The sequence below is a fragment of the Erythrolamprus reginae genome, chromosome 1 (genome assembly GCF_031021105.1).
Source record: "Erythrolamprus reginae isolate rEryReg1 chromosome 1, rEryReg1.hap1, whole genome shotgun sequence".
NCBI classification, from domain to species: domain Eukaryota; kingdom Metazoa; phylum Chordata; class Lepidosauria; order Squamata; family Dipsadidae; genus Erythrolamprus; species Erythrolamprus reginae.
This window is the reverse complement of record NC_091950.1, coordinates 409168119-409191732: the sequence shown is the minus strand read 5'-3', so window position 1 is coordinate 409191732 and position 23614 is coordinate 409168119. Positions and strand designations below refer to the sequence as shown.

General features: G+C 42.1%; 1 protein-coding gene across 2 annotated transcripts in view; it reads left to right on the top strand.

Moving 5' to 3' along the window:
- CALN1 (calneuron 1) overlaps positions 1-23614 on the top strand; it is a 404827-nt gene that overhangs the window by 368296 nt on the left and 12917 nt on the right. The gene's annotated exons all lie outside the window — the stretch shown is intronic.

The window sequence follows — 23614 nt, the reverse complement described above, 5'->3', positions numbered from 1 at the left end:
CTCTGTTAACAGAGCTGACAATAGAAGCACTTACGTAGAGCCATTAAGATAAGGGGAATCAGGCTCAAAATAACTCACCTGGAACTCCCTCTTTCCTGCCTCTCTGACAGGATTAACTCCTAGGGCAGGAAAAAACAAAAGATTTAGGACCAAGATTAACTCAGGAAAACAAAACCCAGTGCAATCAGAAACACATCAAAACCCATCGAGCTGCAAGAGCATCAAAGGAGAATTAAGCATAAAAGGCTCAGTTACCCTTCCAAGTAAACTTGCAACCCAGGAATGCTTGAGCTGTGTCAGTACTCTTATTGCCTTCCTGAATTAAAGGATCTCTTTTTCTGGAAGCTGCTTCCATGTCTATTTCTTCTCAGTATCAGTGACTGCTTCCCAGCTGGGAATGAACCAGCAAAATTTCTTCCAACAGTCTCAATGAGGATTTTGATGTACAAGAGTCACCCAGAAAGCACCACATTTTTTCTTCAACAATTATTTATTGAACACAATGAAACTTACACACAAGAAATAATATATTTCTTCTACACTCCCTATTTTTCCACGTAATATCTGCCCTGTTCTATGACCTTCCTCCAACGAGACACAAGGGTGTGTATGCCCTGTCAGTACCACTCTGGTCACAAAGCCATTTCTGCACTGTGCAGATCACCTCTTCGTCATCCTCAAAATATCTTCCATGACTAACCATATTTCTGTCAACTGCAGATTCTCCATAAACTGTACATAAACATTTGTGAATGTTCCCAACAGTTTCTTTCTCCGCAGTGAGAAATTCAATGACAACATGCTGCTTGTAACGTACATCACTTACAGATGCCATTTTGAAACACTGCTGCAGCTACACTATCTGTCTGAAGAAACGCCAAATTTACACATGCAATCCTGATATATTATTATTATTATTATTATTATTATTATTATTATTATTTTATTATTTATTAGATTTGTATGCCGCCCCTCTCCGCAGACTCGGGGCGGCTCACAATAGTGATAAAAACAGTATACAGTGACAAATCTAATATTAAAAGTCTATAATAATAAATCTAACATTAAAAGTCTAAAAAAACCCATTGTTTAAAATATAATACATACAACATACCATACATAAAACTGCATAGGCAAGGGGAGATATCTCATTTCCCCCATGCCTGATGGCAGAGGTGGGTTTTAAGGAGTTTACGAAAGACAAGGAGGGTGGGGGCAATCCTAATCTCTGGGGGGAGCTGGTTCCAGAGGGTTGGGGCTGCCACAGAGAAGGCTCTTCCCCTGGGTCCCGCCAGCCGACATTGTTTAGTCGACGGGAGCTGGAGAAGGCCAACTCAAATAATATATAACTAAAGTTTTGCATTTGTACCATTATGAAGGCTGAGAAAAAAATGTGGTGCATTACTTTCTGGACGACCCTCGTAAAAGTAAAGTAAGTTAGATGTAGCAGTTAAGGTGGTGGCCTAGAAACCAAGGGACTCTGAATTAGGCATGAAGGCTGTCTTAAGGCAATCACTTTCTCTCTGCCCAATCTAACTCTTGTGAGGAAAATAGGAGAAGGAAGGAAGTATTCTGTTCCCCACCTTCAGTCATTACTTATAAAATAATAAAGTTGTGATGAAAATCTAATAAATGATTCAATGCATACCCAACAAGTAACACATTTATAGTGTTCATAAACCAGACCATAATTTGCATTAAAAGATTGAACAAAACTATAATTCATTACTTTCTTTTTGTCTAGAAAAAAATGTTAGCGAAATTGAAACATTAAACAACATTGAAACATTGAAAAATGAGACAGGGATGTCTTGTTTTTAGAACTAGAAACAAAGGGAGAAAGAAAAATTGGAGTATCTCATAAATATCATTATTTCCAGTAAGCTGTAGGATTCATAATTTAGGTCAGATGGACATATTATTCATTTTGAGCTTTTTTGAAAAAAATGATATGAAATTGCTCATCCTTTTATAATTTATTATAATTTGTAATATTATAATTTATAATATTGCGTTGGCATTAGTTACCAAAAAAAAAGAAGAAGACTCTGGTTGAAAGAAATTGATCAGTGTGTCCATTTATAATAGGTAGCCAATGCATAGAAACATAGAAGATTGATGGCAGAAAAAGACCTCATGGTCCATCTAGTCTGCCCTTATACTATTTCCTGTATTTTATCTTAGGATGGATATATGTTTATCCCAGACATGTTTAATTCAGTTACTGTGGATTTACCAACCACGTCTGCTGGAAGTTTGTTCCAAGCACCTACTATTCTTTCAGTAAAATAATATTTTCTCCCGTTGCTTCTGATCTTTCTCCCAACTAACTTCAGATTGTGCCCCCTTGTTCTTGTATTCAGTTTCCTATTAAAAACACTTCCCTCCTGAACCTTATTTAACCCTTTAACATATATAAATGTTTCGTTTCATTAAATTCATTTAATTTAAGGTGAGAACTTCGTTGCTGTGGATGTAATTTAACATTTAAATTTTTTTGAGGATATTGTCAATTTGTAACAATGTCCATGACACACAGGTAGTCCTTGACTTATGATGATAATTGAGCCCAAAATTTATGCTGCTAAATAAGGAGTTTGTTAAGTGAGTTTTCTACCATTTTACGACTTTCTTGCCACATGTTTTAAGTGAATCACTGCAGTTGTTAAGTTAGTAACATGGGTGTTAAATGAACCTGGTTTCCCCATTGTCTTTGCTTGTCAGAAGGCCATAAAACATGATAAACTGGGACACTGCAGCCATCCTAAATATGAGTCATTTGCTAAGCATATGAATTTTTTAATTACATGACCTTGGGGATGATGCAACTGTTGTAAGTGTGAAAAATAATCACAAGTCATGTTTTCAGTGTTGTTTTAACTTTGAACAGTCATTAAACGAACTGTTGTAAGTCAAGGACTACCTGAATCTGTTTTCCAGGTGTAATTTGACCATACCCAGTGGAATCAATGATAATTCGGGGTTTGAGATCAATCTTCAAGGTAAAGGCAGTTCCACAATAAAATCAGTCATGGGGAAGAACTTCTATGTAGAAGGCAATTGACAATAAAAATGTACCGCATCCCACTTGCTCCTGGCGTATCTTGGATGCAAATTGTCTTCTCTAAAGTATATTGAAAAGATGAAGCCTTCCAAGCTAAATTTATGGGCAGCTGTGTTTTAACCTTTGTTTTGGGCGCGAAGTCACGAAGGATCTGGATTTTGAAGCATGGCCATCTGTAGTTATGACATAAGGGGTGATTGATTTCTTTGGGAACAATCGGAGTGCCTTCACACATGCAAAAATGTAAAAATGCTGTGATTCAGCTTATGCTTCTCTTTGTACCTCTTCTTTTCCATTCTTGTTACCAAGGTCCAGTCACTTTTATAAGGCGCTTAGGAAAATAATCATAAGAACTCCAGAGACCTCCAGAAGCATCTCTTACACTCCCAATGATTGAACTTTAGGTCCTGTACAATGTGGGATGGGAATTGTAGTAAAGAGATGTCAAATATTTTAAATGCACTTTGGAGGGTTCAGGGAAGCTTCCCTGAAGCATCCAGAGGGCGAAATGGCCTTCTCCAAGGCCGAAAATCACCTGGCCAGCATGTGCACATGCATTAGAAGTGACATGGGGCAAAAGTTTGTGTGTTCTCTGAAATGGCTCTGCATGCCACCTATGGCACGCATGCCGTAGATTTGCCATCACAGTTTTAACCTGTTCTGGTCTTGCAATAACCTGGATTACATGGAATCCGGGAAGTGATCACCTTGGCGTCCTTAGAAACCTGCCAGAATCTCTTCGTGGGAGGGATTCCCCAGCTCCTTCAAAGGGAAGTCTTCATGTATAAATAAACATTGTTACTTTTACAAAAAAGGATGCCGCAGTGGCGCTGCAAGCAAAGGGCGGTCATTTCACGTAAAAATAAACAATCAAGTGACCTAGTTTTAAGTATTTGTATCTAGTGTGTGGATTTGTAGGTTTGTTTTCTTTGGTTCTGTATATTATGTTGTATTCATTTTGCATATCATTACAGTGATCCCTCGATTTTCGCGGGTTCAAACTTCGCGAAATGGCTATATCAAGGATTTTCAAAAAATATTAATTAAAAAATACTCCGCGGTTTTTTTTCTATACCACGGTTTTTCCCACCCGATGACGTCATACGTCATCACCAAGAGTCACTTCTCTGTCTCTTTCTCTTTCTTTCCTGTCATTCTCTGCTTCAATCATTTTCTCATTTCTCTTTTTTTTCTCCCTTTTTCTATCATTTTTTTTTCTCTCTCTCTACCTTCCACTCTCCCCCCTCTTCCTCTCTCTCTCTTTCTCCCTCTCCCTCTCTGTCAGAACGCCTGCCCCACCTCTCCTGCAGCCCCCTCGCTGATAGCTGGGACGAAAGCGCTCTCAACTAAGGGACTGTGAGAGGGGCGAGGCAGGCATTCTCAAAGCGCTCAGAGCGGCTACCAGCCGAATGAGGAGGATGAGAAGCCGTAGCCGCCAGTGCTGCTGCAGGAGGACCCGTGTCCCAAGAAAGCCGGTGAGAGGGGTGGATCGGGCGGGTGGGCGGTAGCGGCGAGGGGGCCGGAAGTGATGGGGGGGCAGCCAACATTCAAAACAATCTTTGCCGGCCTCCACACTTTTGTCTCTCCCCGCCTCCAACTTCAAGCCCGGCTCCTTGCGCTGCCTTGAAAAAGGGTGCGTGGGGGTAGTTTTTGGCTGTCCATAGCCAAAAATGGTGTTTTTACTTCCGCACCACTATTTCGCAAAAATTCGACTTTTGTGGGCAGTCTTGGAACGCAACCCCCGCGAAAATCGAGGGAACACTGTATTATTATTATTATTATTATTATTATTATTATTATTATTATTATTATTATTATTATTTTACTTCCGCCGCAGCAGCGAGGAGCCGAAGATTGGGGTTTCCCCGCTGCCCACGCAAACTCCTCGCTGCTGCCGCGCCCGCCGCTTGTCCGCCCGCTGCTTGTCCGCCGCCTGCCTGCCCGCGCGCCCGCCCTTCGCCCACCCACGCCGTTCGCTCGCGCCGCTTCCCAGCTGAGTCCTGAAGCGAACTTCCGCGTTTGGCTTCAGGACTCAGCTGGGAAGCAGCGCTGGGGTTTCCCCGCCGCCCATGCAAACTCCTCGCTGATGCCGTTCACCCTCCCGCCAGCAAGAGGGGGAAGACCCAGGGAAGCCGCCCAGCAGCTGATCTGCCCGGCGCCATCTACGCATGCGTGGCCATAGAAAAAAGGGCGCGCATGCGCAGATGGTGTTTTTACTTCCGGGTTGAAAAATCGCGATATAGCGTTTCGCAATGATAGAGATCGCGAAACTCGGGGGACCACTGTAAGTGCTTTCTTCACCACGGAACAAGTATTGGAAAAGCCAAATGGGTTATATGAATTAGATGCTGCTGGGAGAATTAATTGCTATTTAAGATCTATAAATATCTTAGAAAATTAGTATTAGCACGGAAATCTCCACTGTAACCAATGCCCTTAATGCTAGGTTTTCCAGTTGGTTCCTAATTACTACTTGAAAGGTTTTCTCCTTTGGGGATTTTTCATGGGGCTGGATTATACTGTGAAGACATTAAAAGATGCTGAGTTTCCTTTGATTTGGGTGAAATCCAATTTCAAGCACCCTAGAGATTTAAAAGCTTTTTTAAAAAAGTGTTGTCACGTTTGTTTAAACTTCCAATTATTACCAGCTGTTTTCTCTATTTCGTGTTATTTTCTTATTATTTTAACTTAATTTTATAAGGTTAATTGAATTGGCATGATTTTAATATGTCTCCGATTCTCAAAAGGAGCATTACTGAGCTACAGTGGATGTAAAAAGCTTTCTATAAAACTTTCTATGGCCCCGTTGTGATCCAGAAAGGTCACTGCCAAGTAATTATCTACAGCAATTTGCAAGCCTAGATATGCAAAACTTAAGTTGATCCAGATAAATATAAAGGCGAGGACAATTATCCTGTGAGTTTTCTCATTTTTTTGGTAATTTAGGGATATGGGTTTTAGCTCAAAATGTGCATATGTTAGAGGAAACCACTTATAAAATTTGTCTTAGAGAGAGACAATTCTATTTGAAAAGAAATCTGAATTTTCTTGAGTTTTACTTACATACTATTATACAGTGGGTTAGAAAATGTGGACGGAAGCTGCCTTGAATAATAGAAACATAGAAGACTGACGGCAGAAAAAGACCTCATGGTCCATCTAGTCTGCCCTTATACTATTTCCTGTATTTTATCTTACAATGGGTATATGTTTATCCCAGGCATGTTTAAATTCAGTTACTGTGGATTTATCTACCACGTCTGCTAGAAGTTTGTTCCAAGGATCTACTACTCTTTCAGTAAAATAATATTTTCTCACGTTGCTTTTGATCTTTCCCCCAACTAACTTCAGATTGTGCCCCCTTGTTCTTGTGTTCACTTTCCTATTAAAAACACTTCCCTCCCGAACCTTATTTAACCCTTTAACATATTTAAATGTTTCGATCATGTTCCCCCTTTTCCTTCTGTCCTCCAGACTATACAGATTGAGTTCATTAAGTCTTTCCTGATACGTTTTATGCTTAAGACCTTCCACCATTCTTGTAGCCCGTCTTTGGACCCGTTCAATTTTGTCAATAACTTTTTGTAGGTGAGGTCTCCAGAACTGAACACAGTATTCCAAATGTGGTCTCACCAGCGCTCTATATAAGGGGATCACAATCTCCCTCTTCCTGCTTGTTATGTAATCATTGGTGAATACATGAAACAGAGAAGAAATGGAACAATTTGCCCCATCCAAAATACAACTGGATTGTTTTCCTCTTAAAGAATCTTACCATAAAAATTTGGAAAGGCATCAGGCATTTTCAAATCTGATCTCATAGTATGATTTCCTTTGATGGTTTGGGGTCTATTCTTATTCCATGCAGATGTGCACTAGATGAATGTACTTGTGTTTAATGAGACATGTTGTATTGTTTGAGAAAACTGTACTTTTTCAAAGCACTAATGAGACTGGGAAGAATCATTATTGCTGCTTATTGGTAGAACATTGATAGAATTTAATGTGCATCCTTCATTGGGTTGTTTGTGGTTTATCTTGTCATATTATGACGTTTTTCTGATTATACAATCAGGAATCGGTGATATTTTCCTTCTCTTTGGCTTAGAGAGGCTTTGCCTAAGACCTGGATCAGTATATTTAAGTTTGATAGGAGCATGCAAGGTAGAAAACTCAATTTAGTCGCTGTCATATTTCCACTATGAGTAAACCATGTCCTGGGTGTATATATTAATTACATTCTGCGTGCTAACTACATACTGGGTGCTGCCATGAACATAAACTAGGCATGGGGACATCCACATCATAATGAGATCAGCAACTAATTAAAATATAGATTGGTATTAAATACAGACTTGTATTAAATATAAAGATGATGGTTTTTGCTTAGGGCTAGGTGGAAAAGAATAAGAATAGGAATAGAATAAGAATAAGATTCTTTAAAAAAAATACCTTGATCAAATTATACATAAACCAATTCCCTTAAAACCAGAACTATTCCTCCTAGGAATAATTAGGCAGCCATTAAACAAAGACGATAGATACCTACTGGTAAACATTTTAACTAATGCAAGAATAACATTCGCCCAATCTTGGAAATTGGATCACACCCCATCTACTCTAAATTTCATTAGTAAAATTTATTAATGTGCTAAGCGGACAAAAATGACCATTGAATTACAGGACAAAGAGGAATCAGAGTTCAATAAAGCGTGGAATAAATGGTAAATTAGTTGCCATCCATTGCTTCTTTCCCTTTTTAAATATATTTATTAATTTTCCACTTTTAAAAAGAAAACACAATAGTAAGTACAGAAGAAAATCAAAGAAAATTAAATTAATAATAGTACAGTGGTACCTCTATTTACAAACTTAATTTGTTCCGTGACCAGGTTCTTATGTAGAAAAGTTTGTAAGAAGAAGATATTTTTCCCATAGGAATCAATGTAAAAGCAAATCATACGTGCAATTGGAGGCCCTGTTTCCTCCCAGGAGATTCCTAGAGAAGTCCCACAGAGGCTTCTCCCCACCTTTTCTGGCCCTGTTTCCTTCCAGGAGATTCCTAGAGAAGTCCCACAGAGGCTTCTCCCCACCTTTTCTGGCTGTTTCCTCCCAGGAGATTCCTAGAGAGGCCCCACAGAGGCTTCTCCCCACCTTTTCTGGCTGTTTCCTCCCAGGAGATTCCTAGAGAGGCCCCACGGAGGCTTCTCACTGCCTTTTCTGATTACAGTTTCGGGGGCTCAAGTTTATAAGTGGAAATTGGTTCTTGAGAAGAGGCAAAAAAATCCTGAACACACGGTTCTTATCTAGAAAAGTTCACAAGTAGAGGCGTATGTAGGTAGATGTACCACTGTATATACAAATATTAGCATTATAATAGCATTAAAGTCACTATATTTATATTATATTAATTATACACCAGACTATAATTTGTCTCAAATATATAAAGTAGTACTTGCATTTTTTTCCATTAACAAAATAATTTCATATACACTTCAATGATTTATCACACAGGCAGGAAGAGGGAGATTATGATCCCGTTATATAGAGTGCTGGTGAGACCACATTTGGAATACTGTGTTCAGTTCTGGAGACCTCACCTACAAAAAGATATTGACAAAATTGAACGGGTCCAAAGACGGGCTACAAGAATGGTGGAAGGTCTTAAGCATAAAACGTACCAGGAAAGACTTCATGAACTCAATCTGTATAGTCTGGAGGACAGAAGGAAAAGGGGGGGACATGATTGAAACATTTAAATATGTTAAAGGGTTAAATAAGGCCAAGGAGGGAAGTGTTTTTAATAGGAAAGTGAACACAAGAACAAGGGACACAATCTGAAGTTAGTTGGGGGAAAGATCAAAAGCAACATGAGAAAATATTATTTTACTGAAAGAGTAGTAGATCCTTGGCACAAACTTCCAGCAGACGTGGTAGATAAATCCACAGTAACTGAATTTAAACATGCCTGGGATAAACATATATCCATCCTAAGATAATATACAGAAAATAGTTTAAGGGCAGACTAGATGGACCATGAGGTCTTTTTCTGCCGTCAGACTTCTATGTTTCTATGTTTCTATGTTTCTAGACACTTCCCCCCAATTGCAAAGTCTAGATTTTATCCATTGCTTCTTGTGCTGCTTCCTGGTGCTTTGGAGACTATGTTGACCCCTTTTTCTTTGTGACTTCAGGTTTCAGGGATTCTGTTCCTCATGACAGGGTATGGGGTTAGGGTTGTGTGTAAGTGTATTTATTTTATTGATTGATTGATTTTGTCCAATACACAATGAAGGTTTTAGTGGGTATACAAATTCTAAAATGCATTATGAAGGTTATAGAGGATATACTCATAGTAAAATATATCTAAGGAAGAATAGAAGAGAAGATATGGGAATAAAATATATCAGTGAAAGAATAGAAGAAGAGATATAGGAATAGAAGAAAGGTATAGGAGATATAGGAGAGCAATAGGACAGGAGAGCGATAGGACAAGTTGTGTATAAGTGTATGTGAGAGATTTTGCCCAGTTGTGCAGATCTTTCATCAGTGAGACAATCCACACCTTGGGATATATAGTTCATAAAAATCGGGGACTTGTGCAGCAGCAAATAACACTTTGATTTCCATGGTAACCGTCTCATTAGTATTCTGGCAATGACTCCCAAGAAGGGCAAGTTGCCAAAGCAGAAAGATGCTCGGCAGGAAATGATGCGTAGTTCTACAAATTAAAACACCTTTCAGAACTAAACAGCAGAGTATGCCAAAAAAAGGCCAGGCAAATCGGCTTGGTGCAGTTGCTATTTTGAGGGTGTTTGCTTGCTGGTCTTGGTTGGTTTCTATCATGACGAGCAATTCTCAGGGCTGGGAAAGCAGCAGGTTGAGAAAGAAGAATCAGCAGGGGATGCTTCCACATGGTGGGAAGATAGGTGTAATCGTATGCTAACACCAGTCTGTGAACTTGGAGAGGAAGATATACAGTACGGTAGAACCTCGACTTACGAATTTAATTGGTGCGGGAAGGAGGCTCGTAAGTCGAAAAGCTCGTATGACAAAACATTGTTTCGCATAGGAATCAATGGAAAAGCGATTAATGCGTGCAAGCCCAAAAATAAGAAACCGGCCGCCACCACCGAAGGAGGCTTGAGCCTCCCGATCCTCCCCGCACCTTTGCCATGCATGTCAGGAGAGAGAGGGAAGGAGGGAGAGAGAAGCAGACGGGCAGCAGCCACAGCAGAGGCCAAGTCTCGCTCCGGGCTGTGCCCCCTCTGAGCGCTCACCGCCTGTCCCTGTCAGCAGCCCAGCCACCTTTACCTGCCCGGACAACTGCCAGAGAGGCTCCTCCGGAGGGGCGCACGGGGAAGGGCTTGAGCTGCCGCCTTCTCCTTTCCCCGTGGGAGCACCGCACCTCTTGTCTGCCCGGCCTGAGAGGCATGAAACCGGTGCTCATGCTGGGCGGCCCACCTGGAACGCCAGCAATGCGGCCGGGCCGATTGCCAAGCGAGGGCGGGGCGCGGAAGGAGGCGAAGGCGCCGCCGCACCGGCCCCCATTCCGGACGGAGCGGCCTGAGGAGGCCGGTGTGGCGGCGCCTTCGCCTCCTTCCGCGCCCCGCCCCCGCTCGGCAATCGGCCCGGCAAGACCTGCCTCTGACTCATCCTTCTTCCTGAGAGTTCCCTTGCGTACGGTTTGGGATGCCGGCTTTGGCGGTGTTTTCAGGACTTTTCGCCCCGCTTTTTCCCTACGCCTCTTCCCTTCGGCAGTGTCCCCGGGCAAACTTCTACAAGATTCTTGCAGTTAGCAGCGCTCTCCTTGCCTTCGCCTCCTTCCGCGCCCCGCCCCCGCTTGGCAATCGGCCCGGCGGCATTGCTGGCGTTCCAGGCGGGCCGCCCGGCATGAGCACCGGTTTCGTGCCTCTCAGGCCGGGCAGACAAGAGGTGCGGCGCTCCCACGGGGAAAGGAGAAGGCGGCGACTCAAGCCCTTCCCTGTGCGCCCCTCCGGAGGAGCCCCTCTGGCGGTTGTCCGGGCGGGTGAAGGTGGCTGGGCCGGTGACAGGGACAGGCGGTGAGCGCTCGTATCCCGAATTTGGGCTCGTAAGTAGAACAAAAATATCTCTCCCCTCCTAGCTCGCATCTCGAAATGCTCGTATATAGAGCAGCTCGTATGTCGAGGTTCTACTGTATAAGCAGGGGTGGGAAGCAGGCAGGACATGGTGGAACATAGTTCCACTGGTGGAAATGAAGATGTGTGCTCAGCTCCAGAGTGGGCCTTCTCCGGGTCCCGTCAACTAAACAATGTCAGTTGGCGGGCCCCAGGGGAAAAGCCTTCTCTGTGGTGGCCCCGGCCCTCTGGAACCAACTCCCCCCGGAAATTAGAACTGCCCCTACTCTCCTTGCCTTTCGTAAGCTCCTTAAGACCCACCTGTGTCGTCAGGCATGGGGGAACTGAGACATTTCCCCCGGGCATATACAATTTATGAATGGTATGTGTGTATGTATGTGTGTGTAGAAAATGGGGTTTTTAAAATGTTTTTAGCAGTAATTTAGATTTGTTGTAAATTGTTTTTCACTTTGTTGTGAGCCTCCCTGAGTCTGGGGAGAGGGGCGGCATACAAATCTAAATAAAGGAAATGAAATGAAATGAATGATCAGCGGCTGTCACTTCCTGGATTATTGGCCTTGGCTCGGCTCTCCTTTTTTCCCTTGCTGTTGCTGCTGCTGCGTCTGCGCTCCTTGCTTTTTTCTTCTTTCCTCCTTCCTGTCCTCGGACGAGCTTCCATCTCTCCTGCACAGCTCCCCTCCAGCCTCCTGCGGCCATCTCCCACCTGAGGTGCAAGCAGAAGGCGTGGGTGGAAATGGCGCTGGCAGCATTTATGCTTCAGGCAGCACCCGTTCGCCTAGCTACTGTTGTGGTTAGCTCTGGCCCTGCTCCTGCCCCAAGGACTGTGGATGTGAGGGAGACACCCACATGCTGCAGGCCTGTTTTCCCCCCGGTGGAATCTGATGATGAAGGCTCCTCTGACCAAGAAGACATGAGTGAAAGGGAGGAGGAGAGTGTGGCAGACAGCTCAGAAGGAGATCAATTATCTAGCTCCTCCTTGGATTCAGAACAAGAGTTAATGATACAGCCACGCATGCGGAGAGCGATGCATAGGCAACAACAACTGAGAGATTATTATCAAAGAAAATGAGGCCACCTGTGGTTGGGTGGGGCTGTGGTAATTAGTGAGGCTGCTATAAATAGCAGCCTGTGGGTTTGGTCATTGTGGAGGATTATCTGATGTGTTTCGTGACTGCTTTACTGACTTTGACCTTTTGTGTGCTGATTTTTCCTCGCTTTGAAACTAAACCAGAGCAAAGTGTGTTTCACTTTGTGAAAGAAGAAGGACTGTGAATTGCCTCACAGCTGCAAGCTAAGTATCACAGAACTGATAAGGGACTTGTACAAATTACCAGTTTGTTTGGAGACGAGTGCTCTTTGCTGTACCAAAAGAGGGCTTGGTTTAAGTGACTTTTCATTATAAAGAACATTGTTTTGAATTTTCAAACGTGTGTGTGTCTGAAATTTGTACCTGTGAATTTTTGGGAGGATTCTACCAGAGAGCCCGGCAGAACAGCTACCCAACCTGAGTTAGGGGGCAACTCAGGAAGGAAAGCATGGGAAACGTGAAGCAAATTGTCACACCAGCGAGTGACACTTAAGTACTGGGAGACAGTTATCATCACACACACACACACACACAAATACACACAGAGAATTCTTCTCTTCATTAGACTAGACCAGGAGTAGGCAAAGTTGGCTCTTCTATGACTTGTGGACTTCATATCCCAGAATTCCTGAGCCAATCATGCTAGCTCAGGAATTCTGGGAGTTGAAGTCCACATGTCATAGAAGAGCCAACTTTGCATATCTCTGGACTAGACAAGTGATGGCAAACCTACGGCATGCATGCCAGAGGTGGCACACAGAGCCCTCTCAGTAGATATGTGCACCAATGCCAGCTGCTCTTTTGATTTCTGGCACACGTATGCATGCCAGCCAGTTGGTCTTCATGCATTCTAGAGCACCAGAAGCCCATAGCCCAATTGAGTGGTGCGCCTGCGCATGTCAGCCATCTATCTCCAGGTTTCCAGGACTCCGGTGCGTGCATGTTCCGGTTTGGGTACTTGGTACAGAAAAGGTTCGACTAGACAAACTCCATCACTTGAGGTTTTGGGGAAAAACAGGGGTAAGATCCTAAGTTGTGTATTCAAAACTGGGCATTTTTGCACAGAACATAAAGCAGTAAAAACACTTTTCAAAGCTCTTTTTAAGAGGTTTAAAAACATATTTAGAGGTTTGTTTTCCTTTGTTGTTAAGCATACTTCCTTGTTCCACATGGTAGAAAAATGCTACTGCTGTTGTTTGCCTGGCGTATTTTTCCATCTCTTTGCAATTTCCACAGCTTCTCATGCTTAATGATTTGAGAAAGGTCCATGAAAGGCACCGCTTAGAGGTTTAATTGGAGGACTGCAGTATTAGAATGGTGATGGTACCATGAAAGAGGATATTTGCACAAAACCCAGCATATGGTTATAATAAGAGCAAAACATTCTTTCTCCATCTATGAGGACTTTAGTGAGACTTCCTTCTTCTTTTTCATCTAAAACAATGCATTCGGAATTAAGTTGAATGACAGCCATCCAAAAGCCATTTCATGCCCGTACCCTTTTATCCCTCTGTGCTTTGCTAAGCTCAGTTTCAATGTTCTTAATTACAAATATCTCTAAATTTGTTCACTTCTTGCTGTCTCGATCACTTTTGCTTGTAGGAAAACATGACGGACAATTGTGGGGTCACAAGGGGCATCAAAAATCTTTGATTAAATTTGCACACCTGAAGACAATACAAATTCACCCTTCGAGCAATGTGATAGCGCTCTGTCAAATACCTGAAAGGATTTTATGCTGAAGACCTTGCTGAGGACCCAGATCATTGAGGGCAATACTCTGACTCTGTAAACCGCTTAGAAAGGGCTGAAGCAGTTTATAAATCTAAGTGCTATTGCTATTTGTTGTGACTCAGCCTGAGGCTGCTCAGGGACCAGCTGTGTCTCTGCTGGCTCCATGCCCGGAGGAGGATGACAGCGCAGAGGAGGGGGCTGAACAGTCGGACGGGGGAGAGGAAAATCAGGAATGGGATGAAGGAGAACAGCATGAGAGCCCCCGGGGGGGGGGCTCTCCCCAGCCAGTAGCTTGGAGTCATTAGGTGATGACGCACAAGCTGTCATTGACATGAGACAGCGACGTTCAGAGCAACGAAAGGAGCAGTTAAAGAGATATGTTCACCATTGAAGTAGAAACAGCTGGGTTTGGGTGTGGTACTCATCAGCAGGGTTTAAAAGGCAGGCCAGCCCTTTAAACCATGTGGAGTGTTATCAGCTTGGCGTGGCGTTATCCTGTCTTGTTTCTCAGCGTCTCTGTTCCTGGCTTGTGGCCCAGCAGCTTTGGAAGATCCGTGGGAGGTATAGGTCTGCTATCTACAGCTTTGGTTTGGCAGCAAGAATTCTGTATTGCTGCATGGACTTTTGGCCTTCGTGAATATATATGAAGATACAGCATTTTCCTGTTTGTAAGGACATTTTCTGTTACCTGTGTTTTTGTTGGATTTTATAAAACTGCCTTTGCCTTTTACCAGTGTGTCTGGCTTCTCTTTTTGGGTTGGTATTGGCTTCTGGAGTGACCCAGACAGAACACTATTAATGATGAATTCATTCTCTCTCTCTCTCTCTCTCTCTCTCTCTCTCTCTCTCTCTCTCCCTCCCTCTCTCTCTCTCTCTCTCTCTCTGATTCTTGAATGCAGAATATAGAATCATAGATGTAAATTATGGGAAGGCAGATTCCAGCTGTTCAACTAGTTGGGAGATTTTTGAGAGATCATTTAATTTCAATTCCTCCCTTGGGGATGAGCTTGGACTGATCCTAGTCATACTTTGGTTCTAGAACATGCCCAATAAATAATTTCCATTTCTGCTCAGTGACCTTCAATTAAGGGAGGTCACCTCTATTGAGTTAGGGGAAACCTCTATTTCACAAATGAAGATGTTGGAAGAAAAACCTGGTCCTGTTCCCAACTGGGAGAAACGGAGATAAATAAAACGAAGGGTGATTGGAAAGAAGGACTCTGTTTATTTGGATGCTAGAAACTTCAGTGACAGTAGCAAGTGTTTCTGGTGTGGCTAACCCCTTGGCTAAGGAATGGATGGGTCTTTGTAGGGTTTTGAGATGCTCTATAATGAGTCCAACAGCTCAGAAAATTAAACCTCTGGTCTCAGTGACCAACCCAGATTGAATCCTGCAGATCTTTATTTACCCTAGCTACCTATTGATTCTATTATTGAAAGGATTCAGTTTCCTCTACCTTCCCTAATTAAAAGGAAGAATGATTCGGGTTTGATCTAGTTCTCTTTTGATTTTGGTTACCTTTATTTGCACTTCATACAATCACAGCTTTATTCCATCCCATAGTGCCATGTTCTAAAAAAATAAATAAATCCATCCCGTGAAAGTATCTTGAGATGCTTAGTTCCCACTTCAACCATTATTTTTTAGTCTAAATAAACTGGGTTGCTTATTTAGAAAAATATCAGTCAATTCCACCAAAGCAATTGGTTTGATGACTCATAGATGAATCAACCCACTGTAACAGCGATAGCAGCTGACAGTTATTATTTTTTAATGTCATCTATCATTCCTAAGGAAGGGGAAAAACATCTCTTTTAAGCCTGATTGGCAGATGTCTCGTACATGAGCAGTGATTACTGCAAATCAACCACTAAGGATTACAACTACACTCAGTTTCATAGCTAATACTTGGACATTAGGAACCCTTCACTATTTTGCTGTGGACGAATGGCATTATTATATGTCTACTACATCAAAGTTGAAAAAATGTGTTGACCACTAGATGGCAGAGAAGAGTTCTGTTTTCCCCATTGATGTTTGCTGCCATCTAGTTGCCAGTAAAATTGTTGCAGCCAAAGTTATGGAAACCTTATGAAAATGAGGTCTATTGAGGGAAGGCCCACCAGGTATTTCAAATTCAGGGATGAGAGTCATCCGGTATCTTGCTCCATCTTTCATCTCTCTAAAGTCTGTTATTTTCCACAGCTCTGTATCTTTGCTAATCCTGAGAGACATGCTGAATGTCTGTAGATGATTGACGCTCCATGTCTTAGATATCCCAAAGGTGGGGGGGGGAAGGTTTCAATGGTGGGATTCAGACAGTTCTCTCCCGATCATATATTAATTTAATTGTGTGTTCCTCACACCTAAATGTTTATCTACTTAGTCTTGCTGCTAAGTACTTTCTAAAAGACTAAGTAGTCATGATCTCAGAGAATAAATAAATGGATGGATGGATAGATAGGTAGGTAGGTAGGTAGATAGATAGATAGATAGATAGATAGATAGATAGATAGATAGATAGATAGATAGATAGATAGGTGTACAATGTATGTTTTCCCCTTTGTAATAACATGAATAATCTAGAAAGAAACTAACATTTGGCTGCTTAGAAATTTTAATTCATCATGTGCCTGTTATAGTTAGCTATGACTTTGACCCTCCACCAATAAAAATTAAATGTGTTTAGTCCCTAGCTCAAGAACAGTTTGAGTCCCAGGTCATTGAGCTTAGAAACATATAAACATAGAAGATAGACGGCAGAAAAAGACCTCATGGTTCATCTTGTCTGCCCTTATACTATTTCCTGTATTTTATCTTAGGATGGATATATGTTCATCCCAGGCATGTTTAAATTACATTACAGTGGATTTACCAACCACATCTGCTGGAAGTTTGTCCCAAGCATCTACTACTCTTTCAGTAAAATAATATTTTCTCACGTTGCTTCTGACCTTTCCCTCTGCACATGAGTTTAACCTTAAAACCATTTTCAAAAGTTAAATCATTTCTCGGAGGGAAATCCTTTCAGCACAAAATAAACCTCTCTGGGGGAAACTCGAGTATTCTCCGAGTGATCTGCCTACCAATAACCAGATGTTACCTTTTCCATCCAATTTTGCTCTTATTTATTTCTCTTTTCTAAGCAACAACTTGGTATAATTTTGGTTGTAGGTTTCTCTTTGATCCATTGTGCCTTTCTCCATTTCTCCCTTAGGGAAAATATTCTATCCCGCCTTTAAAAAAAAAAAAAATTCCTAAAGTATTTCATTCTTTTGGGATGGCAGGGATCTTTCCCACAAACCCTTAGAAACAGGGATGAGATGCTACTGGTTCGGCCTGGTTCAAGCTTACCAGTAGTGACGTCAGCCAGTGGGAGAATATCTTCTGCTTTAGGAAGGCGACAAAGAAGAGACCAAAGATTTGTTTGTTTGTTTGTTTGTTTGTTTGTTTGTTTGTTTGTTCGTTCGTTCGTTCGTTCGTTCGTTGGATTGGATTGGATTGGATTGGATTGGAATGGAATGGATTGGATTGGATTGGATTTGCATTCTGCTCCTCTCCGAAAACTCGGGGCAGCTTACAGCATGTGAAAACAATACAATTCTGAAATCCAATAATAACTAAAAACAAACAGTCTGAAACCCCAATTTAATTTAAAAATAGTCATTTCCAATCTGCCAGCACACTTTCCATTCAACATGCATTTATCCACAGGCTGATGATTAACGTTCCCAGGCCTGTGGCACACTTGTTGGCCCCAGTGTGTCTTCAAATTCTTATGGAAGGCAAGGAGGGTGGGGGCAGTACAAATCTCTAGAGGGAGCAGATTCCAAGAGGGCTGGGGCCCCCACAGAGAAGACTATTCCCCTGGGCCCTGCCAAGCAACATTGTCTGGCCGACGGGACCTGGAGAAGGCCAATTCAGTGGAACCTAACTGGTTACTGGGGCTCATGTGGCAGAAAGTGGTTCCATAAGTAATCTGATCTGATGCCATGTAGGGCTTTATAAGTCATAACCAACACTTTGTATTGTGTTCGAAAACTAATCGGCAGCCAATGCAGCCTGCAGTGTGTTGGAGAAACATGGGCTTACCTGGGAAGGCCCATGACCGCTCATGTGGCTGCATTCTGCACAATCTGTACTTTCTAAACGCTCTTCAAAGGTAGCCCCATGTAGAGAGCATTGCAGTAGTCAAACCTTGAAGTGATAAGGGCATGAGCAACCGTGAGTAGTGTGACTCCCTGTCCAGATAGGGCCACAACTGATGTGCCAGGTGAACCTGGGCAAATGCCCTCCTTGCCACAGCTGAAAGATGGTGGTCTAATGTCAGCTGTGGGTCAAGGAGGACGCCCAAGTTGCGGACCCTCTCTGAGGGGGTCAGAAGTTCCCCCCCCCCCAGGGTAATGGATGGACAGATGGAATTGTCCTTGGGAGGCAAAACCCACAACCATTCCATCCTGTTTGGGTTGAATCTGAGCTTGTTAACGCCCATCCAAACCCTCCAGACACCGGCACATTGCTTCCAATGCTTCACTAAGTGGACACGGGGTGTATCATCAACATATTGATTGTAACTCACTCTGTGCCTTCAGATGATTTCACCCAGGGGTTTAATGTAGAAGCAGTTTCATCAATTTCCTTCCTTACCTTGGCAAAGAACATATCTTCATTGCTCCCAGAATGAAGTTCTTATTTATTTATTTATTTATTTATTTATTTATTTATTTATTTATTTATTTATTTATTTATTTATTTGTTTGTTTGTTTGTTTATTTGTTTGTTTGTTTGTTTGTTTATTTATTCATTTATTCATTTATTCATTTGTCCAATACACAAACACATAGGAAGAAAAATAGACATGTAGTAATATATATAAGGGTAAAGTGAACTTAGAGGAGAGGATATATGAAAGAAAGAAAATATATATGATAAGTGAGAGAAGGGAAAGACAATTGGACAGGGGACGAAAGGCACACCAGTGCACTTATGTACGCCCCTTACTGGCCTCTTAGGAACCTGGAGAGGTCAATCGTGGAGAGTCTAAGGGAGAAATGTTGGGGGTTAGAGGTTGACACAATTGAGTCCGGCAATGAGTTCCACGCTTCGATAACTTGATTGTTGAAATCATATTTTTTACAGTCAAGTTTGGAGCAGTTTGTATTAAGTTTGAATCTGTTGCGTGCTCTTGTGTTGTTGAGGTTGAAGCTGAAGTAGTCATTGACCGGAATCTCTTCACTGAGATTCACTCAAGGAATGCAGTTTAGCAAGTCTTCTCCTTCCTTTTTTCTTTCTATCCTTGTGAACTTTTCATCTTAAATTCTCCGGGACAAGCAGGCTGACCTCTTACTAACTGGATAATTTTGCTATGCAGCACGACACGATCCCATTGTTAAAGAATTCTATGGTCCAGTTTCTTAACTTCAGCATTATTAAGTTGTGTGGACTCCGACACACACACACATACATATACAGAGAGGCTGCAGAATTCTGGAAATTGAAGCCCACGTGTCTTAAAAGTTGCTGAAGGTTAAGAAATATCCCTCTGCTGAAATTGCGGTGATTAAGAGCAATATAAATGCATCCATTACATTTATTAGAATAATCATTGCAATTTGACAATGTATAATACCCTTGCTCTTCTCAATTAATTTCCCTTATCACTTTTCTTCTGAAAATAGTACCTATTATTCTAATAATTAATTTGTAAATTAATCTATCCAGGTTGATAGAAATAGGGGCATAGGACATGTGTTTCTCAGAATTTAGTATTTGAAATCATAGCGCAAGCTTAATCTTGCCTCGTTCCTTATTTTTTTTCCCTCTGAAATTGTGACCTTAATTCATATTTGCATATATATAATGCAATTTATCAGTACAATTCATCGTTAATATTTTACCCTGTAGCCTGTAAACCACCTGAATTAGTCATCTTTGTCGGCTTCTAGTTTTGATTTTGCAACAAACTTTAATAGGTTGCCCCAAACGTGCATTTTCAAGAGGCAATTGGACTTTTGTTTGTTTCTCCTTAAAGAGGTTTTATTTCCCATCTAAGAACCTTCTTCAGTTCAGAAGAAGATTCTTGGATGAGAAGTGAAATATCTTCAAGGAGAAACACAGGAAGTCCAGTTGCCTTTTGGAAAATAAACAACAACTTTGGGACAGCCACATGGATAGATGTCCTCCATTTCAACCTGTCTTTAAACAAGTCTTTCAACACTGCATCCCTGGCCACTATAATTAGGTCCATTCAACTTGCTCTTTATTGTCCTCTTTTTTTCTCTCTTTCCTTCTACCCTTCCCAGCATTTTCCAAACAAATGGGTCTTTGCACAGTATCTGAAGTAGGATAATATGAACCTGGTCATTTGTGTCTTGAGTAAGAACTGGTTGCTTTGCTTTATGATCTGTTTTCTTGGCAATCTACAGTGTTCTCAGGAGTCTTCCCCAGCATCAAAGACCAAAAGCTTCAACATTCTTCCTATCTTGCTTCTTCAAAGTCCAGCTTACGTTTCCATTGAGTGTCACAGGGCTTGCCAAGGCTTGCACAATCTTTATCTTTGTAGATAATAGATGCATTCTGGCATCTGAATTATCTTTTCCAAGGGCTTTGTGTCTTCTTACCAAGTCTTAATCTGCAGCTTATTTCTTGACTACTTGTTTCTTTACCATTGATTTGCATATTTTTTCATGTAAAACATAGAAACATAGAAGATTGATGGCAGAAAAAGACCTCACGGTCCATCTAATCTGCCCTTTTACTATTTCTTGTATTTTATCTTAGGATGGATATATGTTTATCCCAGGCATGTTTAAATTCAGTTACTGTGGATTTACTGACCACGTCTGCTGGAAGTTTGTTCCAAGCATCTACTACTCTTTCAGTAAAATAATATTTTCTCCCGTGTCAGGTGAGGTCAACCCTTAAAGGATGAATGGGGGGGGGGAATCATTTTTTAATACATTATCTTCATATTTATAATGGTTGCAGTGTCCTGGGATCATGTGATCACCTTTTTTGCGGACTTTGGATAAGCAACGTTAATGGAGAAGACAGATACACATAATAACCGTCTTACTAACTTAATAACCACAATGAATCATTTGAGAGGAAAGGTTGTAAAATGGGGTAAAGCTCATGTAATATATGTCTTGTTTAGGAGCAGAGATTATGGGCTCAATTGGTAAGTCAAGGACTACCTTTCAAGGTTAAATCAGAGTCTGAGTCAAAGTATTCCCCAAAGTTCCAATTTACTTCTGGAGCTTTCCTGGCACCTACAGTGGGAAACCTGAATCTGAGTTTTCCACTCAGTTGAAAGTTCACATCCCTTGTCCCCCATCCCAAAACTTGTCACATTGCTCCGACTGTGCCAGTGTGGCAAATCCTTCCTCCACTTCCGCCCAGGTGGGTGGGCAAAAAATGTCCTTGAACCGCTGAAAAGAATGCTTTGTGGCTGCATCTGTCCTCTCATGAAAATCATCCCTCCCAAGTTCCCATAAACATCAGGCCTTCTACAGATAGTGTGGCAAGCTGTTAATTTATCACCAACTTCTGCATCGGCTTGACACCACTTGTATTACGTACAGGTGTTCGTGTGGTATAAACCTGTTCTTGCTCTTTCTTGATTCACCTTGTCAGGATTTAGATATTAAGCAAGAGCTAGGCTGTGATGATCCAGGGCATGGCACAGATATTACGTACACAGTGTCATTTCAAACTGCCCCTTCTGGGACTAAGATAGTTTGATATTGTGTATACTACCGTTCAGCCTGCAGATTTTTTGGATTCCGAAGGGGAAAGCGATTATGAATTGGTAGGAGGTCATGACTTAAAGACAGAAAGGGAGGAGGCAGGTGATGTGCAGATGCATTCCAGTTCTAGCAAAGAAGATGTCAGGTGGGTTAACCCTTACTTCAGACGCTTGCAGAGGAGAAGAGAACAAGTGTTAGTGGAAAAATATTAGAAGGGGAGGAACTGGTTAATTAATTTCCTCACGTCCGGTTGTGAGCGGAAGAGAAAGCTGAGTCGTCATTTATTGCCATTTCAAAATGGGGGCTTTTCTAACCAGCTCCCAACGTAAGCTATACATTGTGTGAATTTATTGCCTGCTTTTATGACTTTGGATTAACACTGATTAGTCCATAAATTTTAGAATGACTTGTGGAATGTTTTTATATGACTTTCAAGTTACTTTAATGCTAAAACTGGAGATGTGAAAAGAAAGCGCTGTGTGCAAAAGATGATTGAGGGAAGAAGAGGAAAGAGAATAAAGTTGTTGCTGTGTTTTACAAATATATGCATTTATCAATCCTTTATTTCAACTATTAGTTGCCTTAGCCTGAAACCAGAACAGATATCAAATTATTTTAATGTTAACGAAAACATTAGCAATGGGATAAAATCGCTCTGAGTACTGTATCTACTAAAAACCTGATTCAGAATACAGGCAATTCTCAACTTACAATCATTCATTTAGCGGCTGTCCAAAGTTACAACAGCACTGAAAAAGATAAATTAAAAGTGACCGTGGTGCTTACGATGGTTGCAGCATCCCTAATGGTCTGTTCTGACCCAGCTCCCAAACACGGCAAATCCTCCGTAGTTAAATCAATGATTCCTTTATTAGAAGCACCAGTAGCCCCGGCAAAAACTCTGTTGCTCACAGCAGGCTAACAAATCTGGTCAGCGGGGACATGAATGGTTCTCTGCCACATCTGTTCATCTCTGCCCCCTGCCTTTTACCCCCAGAGCTAGGGTGAGGCTTTGCTAGCAGCGGTGACTCTTCCAACCCAAGGATCAGTCCACAGATTTCCACTGCTCTTCTCTCCTCTGCCTTCTGCACATCCATGCATCGAGCACTGAACCCAGCTGTTCCTCTTCTTTGTCATCAACCCCCTCCAGACCGGGGAACTGTTGCCTCTCCATCTGATGGCTGATAGATGGCCCAGGCTCTGTCTCTCTCTCTCTGCTAGCTCCATTCCCTCTTTCCCCTCTGAGCTTTCAGGTTGCCTTGATGCTGACCTTGACTCCTAATCCTCCTCCTCCTCTGATTCAGCTTCTGGTGGCTGATAGGTCACAACAATGAGAAATCACCTAGGCCATGTTTGTATGCCGCCCCGAGTTTTCGGAGAGGGGCGGCATACAAATCCAAATAATAAAATAAAATAAATGTTTACCCTAACCCTAAACATGGGCCAGCAATGTGCAGCAGCGACTAAAAAAGCCAACACAATCCTAAGCTGCATGAACAGGGGGATACACTCCAAGACCAGAGAGGTAATAATACCACTCTATAAGGCCCTGGTCAGACCGCACCTGGAGTATTGCATCCAGTTCTGGTCACCACACTTCAAAAGAGATATAGAGACTCTAGAGAGGGTGCAGAAAAGAGCAACTGAAATTATAAAGGGACTAGAGACCAGGTCATACGAGGAAAGGTTGCTGGAACTGGGCATGGATAGTCTAGTAAAAAGAAGGGCTAGGGGGGACATGATAGCTGTATACAGGTACTTGAGGGGTTGCCACAGAGAGGAGGGGGACACACTGTTTTCCAGGGCACCAGAGGGCCGGAGGAGGAACAACGGTTGGAAACTGACCAAGGAAAGATTCAA